This window comes from Phasianus colchicus, chromosome 18, assembly GCF_987193195.1.
Source record: "Phasianus colchicus chromosome 18, bPhaCol1.hap1.1, whole genome shotgun sequence".
NCBI lineage: Eukaryota > Metazoa > Chordata > Aves > Galliformes > Phasianidae > Phasianus > Phasianus colchicus.
In genome coordinates, this window is record NC_143453.1 from 9534858 (window position 1) to 9547337 (window position 12480).

Consider the following 12480-nt stretch of genomic DNA (forward strand, 5'->3'; position numbering starts at 1 on the left):
GTGCCCAATCAGAGTGCATGGGAAGCATTAGATTTCCATAAAGTGTGGAAATTTGTGAGCAGCTCACTGATTCAGTGTGCTTCACTCTTGGTAACATTGCAGCTAGTGAGATTTCCAGTGGAGAATTTGGAGGGGAAGGAAAACGAAAAGTAAAAATGAATCACCAGATTCTGCCAGAAATAAGAAAAAAAAATGTCTTGAAAGGGAAAAGGTGGCTTTAGAACAGCACATAATTGTGCGTGTGTTTACAACTGCAGAACTATAACAGTCGGGTTATCAAATCCCAAATTAAATTTCTTAATATAATTTGCATGAAATCTAATTAACCTATAAAAATATTTTTAGTGCTCATTATGCAAATAAAAGTCAATGTTTTAATGAACGCCTCTCTATATTTGTATATGTAAATAGTCCCTGTCTTCTGAAAGCCTGACAAGCCTAGGTTTGAATGAAATGTCAGTGTATGAGGAAGAGCTGGATGGAGAAACCTAGGTGTGTGTACTGGGATCCCACTGGTAGAGCATAGGATGTTGTGAGCATTGCAGTTACAGTGTCACTTGGAGCCCACGGTGCAGAGCAGATATTCTAGTTAGTTGATTAGATTTGTATGGGAATTTCAAGCCCCATCTGGGCTCTTTCTGTGCTGCCACCAACTTTTTCAGGGTGGTTTAGCAGTGTAGGTCATTTGGGCAACGTGCAATTCTGTAGCAAGGTCAGCGTAGATGTGAGGTACCATGCTAGAGCTCCAGCATCAACACAGAGTAATCTTTTCCTGCAACAAATTCATAGATATTGGTTAATTTTAGCAGAGGGAGGTATTTTCCAGTCTTTGCCAAAGAGTTTCTGAAAAGTAGTAAACATTTACACTTCTTGAAAGCCTCATGAACACTCACACAGTTTGTCATGAGGATAACAGCATGTTCTTCTTCTTGGCATGACCAGCTGTTTCTATCATAGTTCAGAGAACTGAGTTAGCAGAAAAGAAGAACAAGGGGTCTTCTGTAGTTGCAACCAGCAAGTGTGATTTGGTTCTCTCCTCATATTTTTGCATTTATGCCATGCTGGCTGAGAAGTCAGAATAATTCTTAAATACATAGTAAATTCTTAGTGCCTCGATGTGCTGCCTCCTAGTTTCCTTGTGGAAACCAGATAAATCTGTATCCCAGGATTCATTCTGATCATAATGAGGAGTGTGATGTAGTATAAGCACATACACTGGAACTTCTGGCATTTCTCTGCATGCTGTTTTACTGGGGATTCTCCTTGGCACACTATGGTGAGCCATGCACTCTTTCCCCTTCATATCCATGGAAACAAACACCCAGACTCAATAAAGCTACTTATTTTTCTTGCCGTGTTGCTTTCCTTTCCTTGCCTCTTTCCAGTCGTGTGAGTGCATGGATATAAGTATGACGTAAGCATTGTGAAGCAAGCAGTTTGTATCCGGATGCAGCAGCATTCAGCAGCTAACAGCCATCATGTAATGTAAGTAATAAAAAACAAAGGGACATCTTTCAGATAAATCATATCAATGATTGCTTATGGCTAAATATTGAGAATATGTGCGCCTTGATTTTTTAGTTTTTTTAACAAATATTTGTTCTCTTTAAAATTGTGCCACCAATCCACAAGCCACAGCTTAACTTTGATTTATTCAGAAGGACTCTACCACTACAGCAAGTAACTGAAAACAGCCTGAAATCAGCAATGTTTGTTTGCCTCATAATGCCATTTGTGCTGAGATTCAAGTAACTGTTGATGAAGAAAGCAACAGTGTGTTGATTAGTGAAAACAAGACAGACAACTGCTTGGTCATTTGTTTTCCCTTGTTGTTTCTTGTGTCTGGAGGACAGCTGGTGGATTTAAAATGTGTCCTCAGGACAGATAAAGAGAGATTTCTGTTTGCTATTACTACCAGTTGTGTGTCTTAGTCTTGCATCTGCTTTGTTCCAGTCTAAGGCAAGTATGGTTGGTTTATGATGTACCACATCAATGCTGAGAGCAGCTTCAGTGAAAGGTCTCACAGTTCCTATGTAGCTCATTGTGGGTTCTATCACAGCATATAAAAGCTGTTCTGAGACAGACCAAAGGTGGTTTTTAACCAGCAGCTGGTGTGATATCAGGTGTGAGGATGAAAACAGTAGGTTAAGGGTAGGATCATGAAGGGTTAGGGGAATTTTTTAAGCTGGCTTCTCTGCCAAAGCCAGGGTATCCTATACCTGCACTGTCATGCACTGAGAGGCAGCAACAAGGTCTGATCTAGGTCTGACTCTTCTTCCTCCTCCTTCAAACCTAGAAGTGGGCTGGTATGAGCTGCTTCAGCCTGTTCTTGGGCTGATGTCTCTGCCTGTGGATGTTGTTCTCTGTTACTTTGCTTGCACAAGAGTGGAGTCACCCAGTGCTCCCGACTTCTGCTGGCGCAGCAGTGCCTGTCTCCCTAACTGGGTAGAGAAACAGAGTGTGGGAGAATGGAGAGACATTTAGAAAAACTGACATAATGGAAAACTGCTGTGATGTAGCACTTTATCCTCTTGGCCTTGAACCTTTTGAGAGGCCCGTGGGCTTACAGCTCTCCAGCCATCTGTCTGATAAAGAGGCAGACTCAGGAAGAGTGCTTCCAGATGTTATGTTTATATGTTTCAGACTGTGTCACAATCACTTACTTCCCTTGCCACAAGCACACACACTTTTATTTTATTTTTTTTAAACGCTGGCTGAGTATCGCATGGAAAAAGCTAATGATGTTACCAGCTCATGTTTCATATCGTCAGGGCATGAAGGAAAGCAACAAAGCCTTTCAGTTGTGTGCAGGCCCTTCCTCTGTCTGGAAGAACCATGTGGGGATTTCAGCAAAGTGATGGAAAAAATAAAAGTAAAGCATATGTGCACGGCACACCTGAAACCTGGAAAGCTGCTAGCCATGCAGTGTGTGTGGCTGGCCATACCTGAAGACAAACAGCCTGTGCCCAGTGTGTGGATACACAGAAGACCATCCAGACGTTACAAACGAGCTGGAAGTTATTAATTATTTGGAATCTGGGTCACCTTCCCTTGGCACAGTTTGGGGTCAGTGTGGTTTGCAAAGCTCAGCAGACAGGCAGCAGTGCCTGCTGATCACAAAGCCCTACAGTCTGAGCAGAAGACACCAGTTTTCACAAGAACTCAAAGGTTTGGTGCTCATGAATCAGGATTTTTCATTACAGTTGTTTGTCCTTCTGACTGTTAACTGAGGCAGGATCAGAGTTCACATGGCTCACGGTGCTGCTAGTGTAGTAGTAGATGCTTGGGAAGCTGGTTTGTACAGACCAGAGAAATGCTTTATAAGGAAGACATCAGCAGTGGATATCTTTCATTATTGAAGCCCAGGAGAGAATTAATTTCCTTTCATTTATATGAAAATCACACGTGAAGAAGCGTTATGGCCTTCTGAGTATTGCATTTTAAGCATCTTGCATATTTTGATGCAGTCTCTTAGGCTGCTGGCAGGTTACCAGTGCAACCCTCGGAGCTTCCAATGCCAGTCACGATGTGATGTGCATCTGTCTGCTTGAAATGGCACACAGGAATTTACACGTACAGCTTTCAATAACAATTTCAGACATAATAAAACTAAATCTTTACCTATTGCTTTAAAGGTTCTTTCTTTTCACGCTTTCTCATCTGATTTACCCAGTGATTTATCTTTGCCTGCTGTCTTTGCATTTTAAGATTTCTCTTTATGTTAGGATGCCTGCTTCGGGTCAAATTAGGGCACAGATGTCTCCAGCGCACGCTGTAGGTGCCAAAGATTCGCTGGACATCTGCACATATGGCAGAGGATCAGCCAGCTGTGCCTCGTAATAGTGTCTTTTCTAGGGCGCAGAAGAGTGGGGTTAGAAGGTTGCTTCCCAAAGGAGCCCTTCATACGGCTCCTCTTTTGCTGCTTTGAAAGTCAGGAGTGTTTATCAAAGCACTGAGCTGGGGACGGAGGAAGGATGAAGAATGCCTTTCGGATCTCTTTCAAGAGTGAGCTGTCTGCAGGAAGGAGGCAGACAGTTCGTTTCCGTTGCCTCACTCTGTCTGTCTGCTGTAGAGTCTGCATGAGCTGTCTTCGGGGGGAATATTTGTATCTTATGCTTTGCTGTTTGAGCAGGTACTTGTGGGAAGCAGGGCAACCTGTTGAACCATATGAATCCTGAGTGGTTTTGACTTAATTGGCCGCCCTCAGCTGCATTAGAGGAAAGTAAATTTGCTGGGAGCCCACAGGAGCAAACACTCTTACTGAAGCTGATGCACCCTTTTGATTCAATGTTCAGCAGTACGAGTTCAGAAAGATTGCATTTGAGTTAACTGTTGTAACTGTCATGATGACAGCATGTCTGTGCAGTGTTCATCTAGCACCTCCATGCAAAGCCCAGCTCCATACCAGGTGTGTCTTGGCCCTGCCATAGTCAAAATAAATAACACTGCTATCAGTCAGTAGTTTTGCTAGAAATCTGTGCTTAACCTGTATCAGCATAGATTCCTGCTTTATGACAGGAAAAAAAGCCAAGCCAGAAAGCCAAAGGATCTGCACAAGTGCCGTGGAAGATACTAACCAGAAAGTATTTTCTTTCTTATCAGAGGTCACAGTACTCTCTCATCTGCTTGAAAAAGGTGCTATAGTTTGAGTTGTTTGAAAGCCTGTAGTTACATACCATTTAAATGTATTTATGTTTTAGGAATTAGTTAATAGAGAGGAGACAATGAGATGCATGAAATTAGATCCATTCACGATCTCTACGGATGTTACAGCATAATTCCAATAATTTTATTTTTTGTTCTTATATTTTTGTCTGCTTTGGAGTTGCTGAGTCTGTTGGGAAGCAGAAGAACTGGAGCACAAAGAGAAAGGTCATTCTTCACATTTTTCTTGCACAAATGAAAGCATCATGCTTGTTTGCTCAGCAAATCTGGAGAGTTTGGAAAAGCTTCACAATACTTATCAAAACCAAATTCTGGACGTTTAGCCAATTCATGCAGTAACCCAGCCTTGCTGAGAAAACTGTCTCATGTGCTGCCAATTCCTTTCCTTTCTGCCAGTCAGGTTGAAAGTATTGTTTTATTTCATTATTATGTAAATAGAGCAGAGCCCCACACATATTAAATCGAACAGGGTGTGCAATCGTGAAGTAATGGGACAGTTTTATATCCATTCCAAACTGATAGGCAGATTCAATAATAACTATAATTTCTGATATCCAGGGTGAGATTTTTTTTTATTTCTGACAAAATAATCATTTCTCAGAGGTTGACTGGAAAACATACTTTCTAGTTTGCAGCCTTTGGCTTATGTCTGAGCATGTGCTCTGCACAGCGCCTGGAATATAGAGTAGGAAAGGCAGCCTGTCCCACTTGCATCCTCTACAGAAAGCTGCTGTGTTCTTGCCTCTCACACACAGCAGTCCTCATTGCTTTTCATTTTAATGAGATGCAATTCATGGCTAGGTTGTCTGTGAAAGTCCTTCTGATGCAGCATGTTCATGGACTGACACTTCTCTTAATTTTTTCACTTTGCTCTTTAAGACTTGAGCTTTAATTTTAGGCAAGGTCAGCTCTTATTTGTCTGTGAGAGCTGCCATGGCTAGGATGTTCTAGCAGCTATTGTAACACAGCTGTCCTTGTGATCTGGAGACAGAGGAAGATAAGAGACAAAAGATGCAGAACTGGGAGGGGGAGAAATTTGTGCATGTGTATTTTTTCTCACACTCTCTTTGAAGCAGAAACATCTGCTGAAAGCCATAAACAGCTGAGTTCAGCAATCCCACATCACGCTGCCAAGCAACTCTGCTTTTCTCTGTAACTTTCACAGCAGAGGAAATAAATCAGTCAGGCAAAAAAGAATGAAGAAAATTTAGGAAAATGCGCCAAAAGCCAAACCTTTCTAGAATATAGTGAATAAGATCTTTGTTAGTATTCAGCTGAGCAAATTGAAATATTTCATACGCATGTGTACCCTCTATGCCATTGCTTCTTGAGGATTCTGTAAAAACGAAACTCCTCTAAGCTCATTTGAGTTTTACTGTAGGCTTATTATGCAGTGATCCTAAGCACACAAGTACTGCGTTCATTTCCTCCATTAAGTTGATGGGCATCTTATTTTCAAGATGCTTAAGAGTGATGAATAAAGGCCCCTGGAAAATACACTATAATCACATAGAAGAGAATTGGATAATTTTGAATGTTTTCCCCATCTTGTGCCTCTGTCAGATCAGTAGCAGTTAACCTGCTGGCTGGGATCAAGTGTCACTGTTTACCTGAGACCTTTCCATTTCTGGGGGCAAAGAATGCTCTGTTAGACAGGTGAGCTACTTATTTCTGCACAGGCTGACTGAAATTTACTTTTCCACACAAAGACTCTTCAATGTGATGAACTACTACCTATTTAAAACACAGACGAAATCTCTGCTTCCTGATTTGCTGTTATATAATGCTGCAGACTGCTATCTTAGAATTTTCATATAGAGGACTTAGTTGCAAGTCTTATGAGTTAAGTGTTGTTGGTAGGAAACCAGCAGATGATGGTAACTGCTGACAGGGAGGATTTTATGGTGTGTTGGTGGTGCTGTGTGGTGCTGTCTCTTCAGGCACCACTCCTGGCTGTCACTTTGGTTCCAGTCACTAACCTCTGCTCCCAGCTGCCAGAGAGTGTAATTAAATAAGTGATGTTACTTGTGTACCTGCTGCAAGGGGTGGTTAAGCACTACTGCTGCACTGCTTCCTCTTTCTTCAGACACCACATAATCTATCTGTCATTATTGTACCTCTCACAAGGGCTAACTAATAGAAAGAATTTCAAAATAGAAAGAATTTCAGAATGAATTCAACTGCATTTTATTAGGCTCTGCTATTACAGCCACTGCACGAATTCCAATTGGAGATAGTTGTAATGAAAAAATGATTTTATAAGCACATTAAAATTATCACTTTAAACCACTCATATGATTGATATGGGGTTCATGGAAAATGTTTAGTCTTCATAAACACTTGGCAGACCTGACTGTTGTCTCATTAATGCCAGTTTTACACTGGTTTAGCTCCACTGAGTTGAGTGGAATTAAGCTACTGATTCCCACTTCTATAATTTGAAACAGGATCAAGCTTTACACAGTCATAAGACGTTTGTTTAAATTCATCTGCAGTATCCAGTTCTGTGATTATTAATGAATCAGTTTGAGTACCAAACCAGCATATGATTGTGAACTGGAACAATCTGAAGACCTCATCTGACACCTGCAGTTGGTACCTCGGTCCACGTGCATTTGGTTGCAGTCTCAGCCTGCCTTTCTTACTGCCCTCTACCGATGTGTCAGTTTGAATCTTGCAGTAGGCTGTGATGCCAGACTCCAACATTCAGTTACAGACTTCCCTTCATGCTGTTCCCACACGTAGTGCATCAGCATTGCATCAGTGCTTGGAAAACCTTACTCTCCTGCAGTTATCTTAGAAAAGTTACAGCAAAGCTTCCAATGAGTACAGTGCTCTTCCTACAGCTGTCTATTTAGCCACAGTCTCTTAAGTGTAAATCAGAATAGAGTTTATCTTACTGTGCCAAATGCATGTACAAATCACTGCTTTGAGTTGGGTTTGGTTGCATACATTGGTGGGTCTGAAGGAACATAAGGAGTGTTTTAGGTATACTGCATATTTCCTGGTGATTGAGCAATGGAGAAGAAGGCTATTTTAGAAAGCAATACATGGCTGAAAGTTCTCAAAAGCTTAGTTTTGATCCATCAAATTGTGACTGACTAAGATGCCTGGGGTTCCGTTACTTTCAGTAGATGATATTGGAAAATTAAGATAAGCAGGCATTTTCTAACACTTTCAAAATTAAGAATGATAAATGAAATTGGACTAACAATTTTATACAAAATTGCCAATTTTCTTTGAATGCACTTTTTTTCTTAAGGAAATTTCTTGGGAAAATCCGTAATGCTTCCTTATTACTCTGGAGGGTCCAAGTGCAGAGTGTGTACAGCTGGAACAAATCAGTGTAGTCCACTGAAAAGATGTATGTCAGTTTATTCTACTGTCATTCACAAAGAACTTTTCCATTATTACTTTACCAACATGATTGCAATTTCCCTGGGAAGCAATTTTATTAAAGAAAACTGAGATGCTTGTTGTACCACTGTTTTTTTGGATAGATCAATGCTGAATTCCAGATTGCTTGCTGGGAATTTCAGTTCCAGTTAAATTTCCAGGAAAGAAATCTTAGCTTCAGTGAAGCAAATAGCAACACTTCCTTTGCAGTCTGAATTTCACCCAAAGTGCAGGTTAAATCCTTACTGCTCTGTTTACCCCTGTCTCTGACATACAGCTCTGACAGCTAGGTGATCTCTTTCCTGTTCAAGACTGTGAACAACAGCTTACACACTCCCCTACCACACGTATACCCTCATACATGATCGTAATTATTACAAAAGCAGTTTTAAGTAGCACCTCATTGATTTTTGGTTTCCATGCTGTAAATTAATGGACTAAGCATGCACTCTTTGTAATCACACTAGTAGAAATTCAATAATGGCTCTGCCAGAGTATTTCAGTGACCTCAGCCACTGAATTCATTCCGATTTCAACTACTGTTAATGAGACTGGCATATTTAGCCAGCTAACAAGAATTTCAGTGTTTGTATCTGTGCTCTTACCTAAGTAGTCTACAGCTTCTGTGTGGCAGTGTTCAATGTAATATACAAAGCAAAGGATGTTTCTGATGTATATAATTTGCAAGAAATATTCTGCTCAATTAGATTTCAACCAAATCAGAGTTCAGCAAGTACTACTGACAATTCCCAAAGGAATATACTCTATGGTTAGTTTAGCAATTGTTCAGCTAGATTTAGAGGCTTTAATTGTATTTGATTATAATTTCTTATGGCATTTTTGTTATCAGTGTAAAACTGATAGGATGGCAATGCTTTCCACTTGGAGATGCTATTTCTCAATTTTTGTTGTGAGAAATGCACGGCAATTGAATGAGACTGACTGGGAGGGGATATTCACAGACTGATCTTATTCATTACTGCTTATTTCTTTGGCGGTCTCTACTTGCTTTGTTGCACAGTTTGGTTTTACCTGCTGTGATCATGGTGAACCAGTAAGCTCTTATTCATTTCAGATGAACAGCATTTAAAGCTAAGCAGTAATAAATACAAGCAGCTCCTAACAGTATTCTTATTTAGAAAAGTTAACCTAGAAGTGTAATGGTAACTGCAGGGGACTTGATCACATTAGTAACTCAACTTTTACTAACATTTCTCCCAGAACCATTCAAGTAGGGGATTGTTGCCGTGTTCTTTTAATTAAATCTGTATAAATTATTTTGACAGGCAGCCTCTCCTGCTCTTTCCACTATTCCTGGGGCTGATAGAATTGCTGAGGTGAGATGAAACATGCAGTCATCAAACAGGATTGCCACATCCTTCAGTGATACAAATCAGTAGAGAATTGTTCCGGATCCAAATCATTCTGTGAATTTATATAAAATATAAAAAAATATATAAATAAGTATACATATACACAAAACCAAAGCCCACAAGCAACCAAGAAAACAAAAACACCTAAGGCAATATCCAGAGTCACAGAACAGACTTAGGGTAGAACCTAAGACATTCAGAGACAATGGTTTTCACAGGCCTGACCAACCACATTGTGCATAAATAAATAGGCTGTGACTTTATAAATGTTTTAGAAGTGTTAACTCTCTTCACCACTATCTACTCTTAGAGGAATGCTGATTTCACTGGCTTAAGAGCTACACCTCAACAGCTGTTTTTGAAATGATGTGTCTGCAGTTGGCAATAGAAGTTGTTATGCTCTCTTTAAGTGCAAACTAATATCTAACTATTAAAAAAATTAAAAAAGTAAGCAGGTTTTGAATTTGGAGCCTTATTCAGCATTCAGTCTTGAAGTCTGGAGAAGACTGTCCATTAGCTTTAGGTCCTGCTATTGATGAACTGCTTCAGAACAGCTTGTATATCTCAATCCATTTAAGAACATGACTGCCTAGAGGGCAGAGGATACAAAAAAAGAAATGCTTCCCTTTTAACAACTCTCCGTTGTTCTCTTCAGATTTTCCCAAGTCATTTTAGCATCCTACCCTCAGAGCTCTTCAATCAAATGCTCAAACATCCCACTTCCTTCTGTTTGCTTTTGTAAGTACCTTTACCACTTCGTAACACTTTGGTTTTACCCTCCTCACTAAGTGAAGGTTTGGGACTCAGTTTGTTACTGTCCTGTTCTATTCCTTTCTTCTTGAGATCATCTGAACCCACATAGCTCTCCTTTTAAGAAAGCACATCTCTTGCCAGGGTCTCATGAGCAATGAGGTATCTGGTGGAGCTGGAGCACATTATGACCTGTAGCCTGACTTGCTTCACATAAAGCTTGGAAGAGGAAGGGTACACTTGCACTTGAGTCACATGAGCAGGGATGCACGGGAAAAAGCAGGGATAGCCTGGAAAAGCACAGGCACATGAGCACAGGAGTGCTGCCAGATCCTGCAGCTTGGCCATGACCCATTGGTTGGGTGGATAAATGCTTTAAATACTGAAGTGCAGTAAATCATAATTCAGTGATGGCATATTTTCTCTGCCACCAGTTCTGAATTCCCCGTGCACCTCAGACAGAAAAGATTCAGTTTCAGTGACACTTTCTCAAGATTAAAAAAAAAAAAAAAAAAAAAAAAAAAAAAAAAAAAAAAAGTGCTATTTTATTTGGAGTAAACAGTTGACTGGAATATTTGTCAGGCACTATTATGGCTGTTGTTGCATTCTGTGAAATTATTCATGTATATACAAACATGAGTTCATTTTGCCAGGAAGCAAGGCCATTAATCCTGACTACTCTGGAGCTGTGGGCTGTGGTGGGTGAAGCACTGCTCAGATTGCTGGAGACTTCATCCCTTTGTAATGTTAATCAATACTGAATAGCTCAGCTCTGCATAAGAAGTTTTTTTTTTTTTTATTTAGGAATATTTTTTTCTTTTTCATCTTTCATTTTTTTTTCTTGCATTTTCTTACATTTAATTTCCTCTATGTCTTATTTTACTATATATTCAGCGTTTTGTCATATGATAAATCTTCACACGTAGGTATCTAGAGTTTTAATTTCTGTTTGCTATTTTACAACTGAACCTGATAATCTGGTATTTCCTGAGTAAAGTCAAAAATATACAGAAAGATCTTCTGTTCCAGTGAAAATGTTAGAGAGGTTTTTGAAAATTCTTTTCTAGTCCAATTCTTTATATGAAGATTTGAGATTGTGTACCCTGCAAGATTCAGAGATGCTGCTATTTAAACATTGATTCTTACAATTAGGCAGTAATGCAGTTTTTGAAATCTAATTCTTACTTTAGCCTGTTTATTAGAACTATCCCAGATGTTCCTAAAAACAGACTCAGTAAATTATGTCAACCCCTTAATTTTGTAGTTCCTTTTTCATCTTCAGCAAGGAAGAGATGGGCTCTTCATATCCCAAGGCTTCTCCACAATTCAGAAGCCTCAGCTGCTCTACAGATCAGCACTGACCTGTGCACTAAGTCACCTGGCCTTGTGTACCTGATCCCAGCAGTGTGGGTTTGAAGAAGAGAAGCATTCAGAGGGGTAATTAGCTGGGTCACTGAGTGGGCAGGCTTGGCAGCAGAACCGCTATGTGTGAGCAGGATAGAAACGAGGAGATGCTTGTCCAGACCAAATCTCTCCTGAGGCTCTATGAGTTTTCTATCTCTAATTGAAATCAGGTGCAGATTATGTGAGCATTTCAACTTCTGTCTTCCTTGTCTCTGTATTACTTTCTCAGATCTTGATGCTTCTGACTCCAACAGCCAAAATCTTTCAATTATTGTCACTCTCTGAGTAGCTTAATGATAATAATCCTCTGTAGGGAAAAAGAGAGTTTAAGTGAATGGAAGTGATTATTAGATGCAGGGAAAATATGCCAGAGGTCATTCTCATTTCACTAACTAGATGTAATTTAAATTTTAAAAGAAGGTATTGAAATTACAACTGTTGGAAGAGAATCCAAAGCTATAATGGCTGTTATTTTTGTAAAGGAAGTCACCCTTCTCCCTGGAGCTGACACAGTTATGTCCTTTGTGTCAAAAATAGCATAGTGCTAAGAGTAAGCAGGAAGCTAAGTTTTTGGAGAGAAGTATATACTTTGAATGTATAACTGTATAGTTTACTGTACACCATTTATGGTGTTGGCTCCCTTTTGTGCATTGCTATCTGTTAGGCCATGCAAAACAGACTCGGAGTGTTTCCATGTTGCTATCAGTTAGTGACAACATTTTGACAATGGTATAGTGGATATATATATATATCCAAGCCCAAATATGTTCTCATTAAATTGAAATAAATTGCAACGATACTGGAAAACTTAGTTCTGCAAGCACTAAATCTGCAGTCTTTTCCAGAGCAGCCTAAAAATCTGTACTGTTAACCTTAAAATTTTTGTAGGACT

At 39.8% G+C, this 12480-nt stretch overlaps 1 protein-coding gene across 2 annotated transcripts in view; it reads left to right on the top strand.

Moving 5' to 3' along the window:
* The window catches only part of TMEM132C (transmembrane protein 132C), a 179964-nt gene that overhangs the window by 99770 nt on the left and 67714 nt on the right, over positions 1–12480 (top strand). The window lies entirely within an intron of this gene.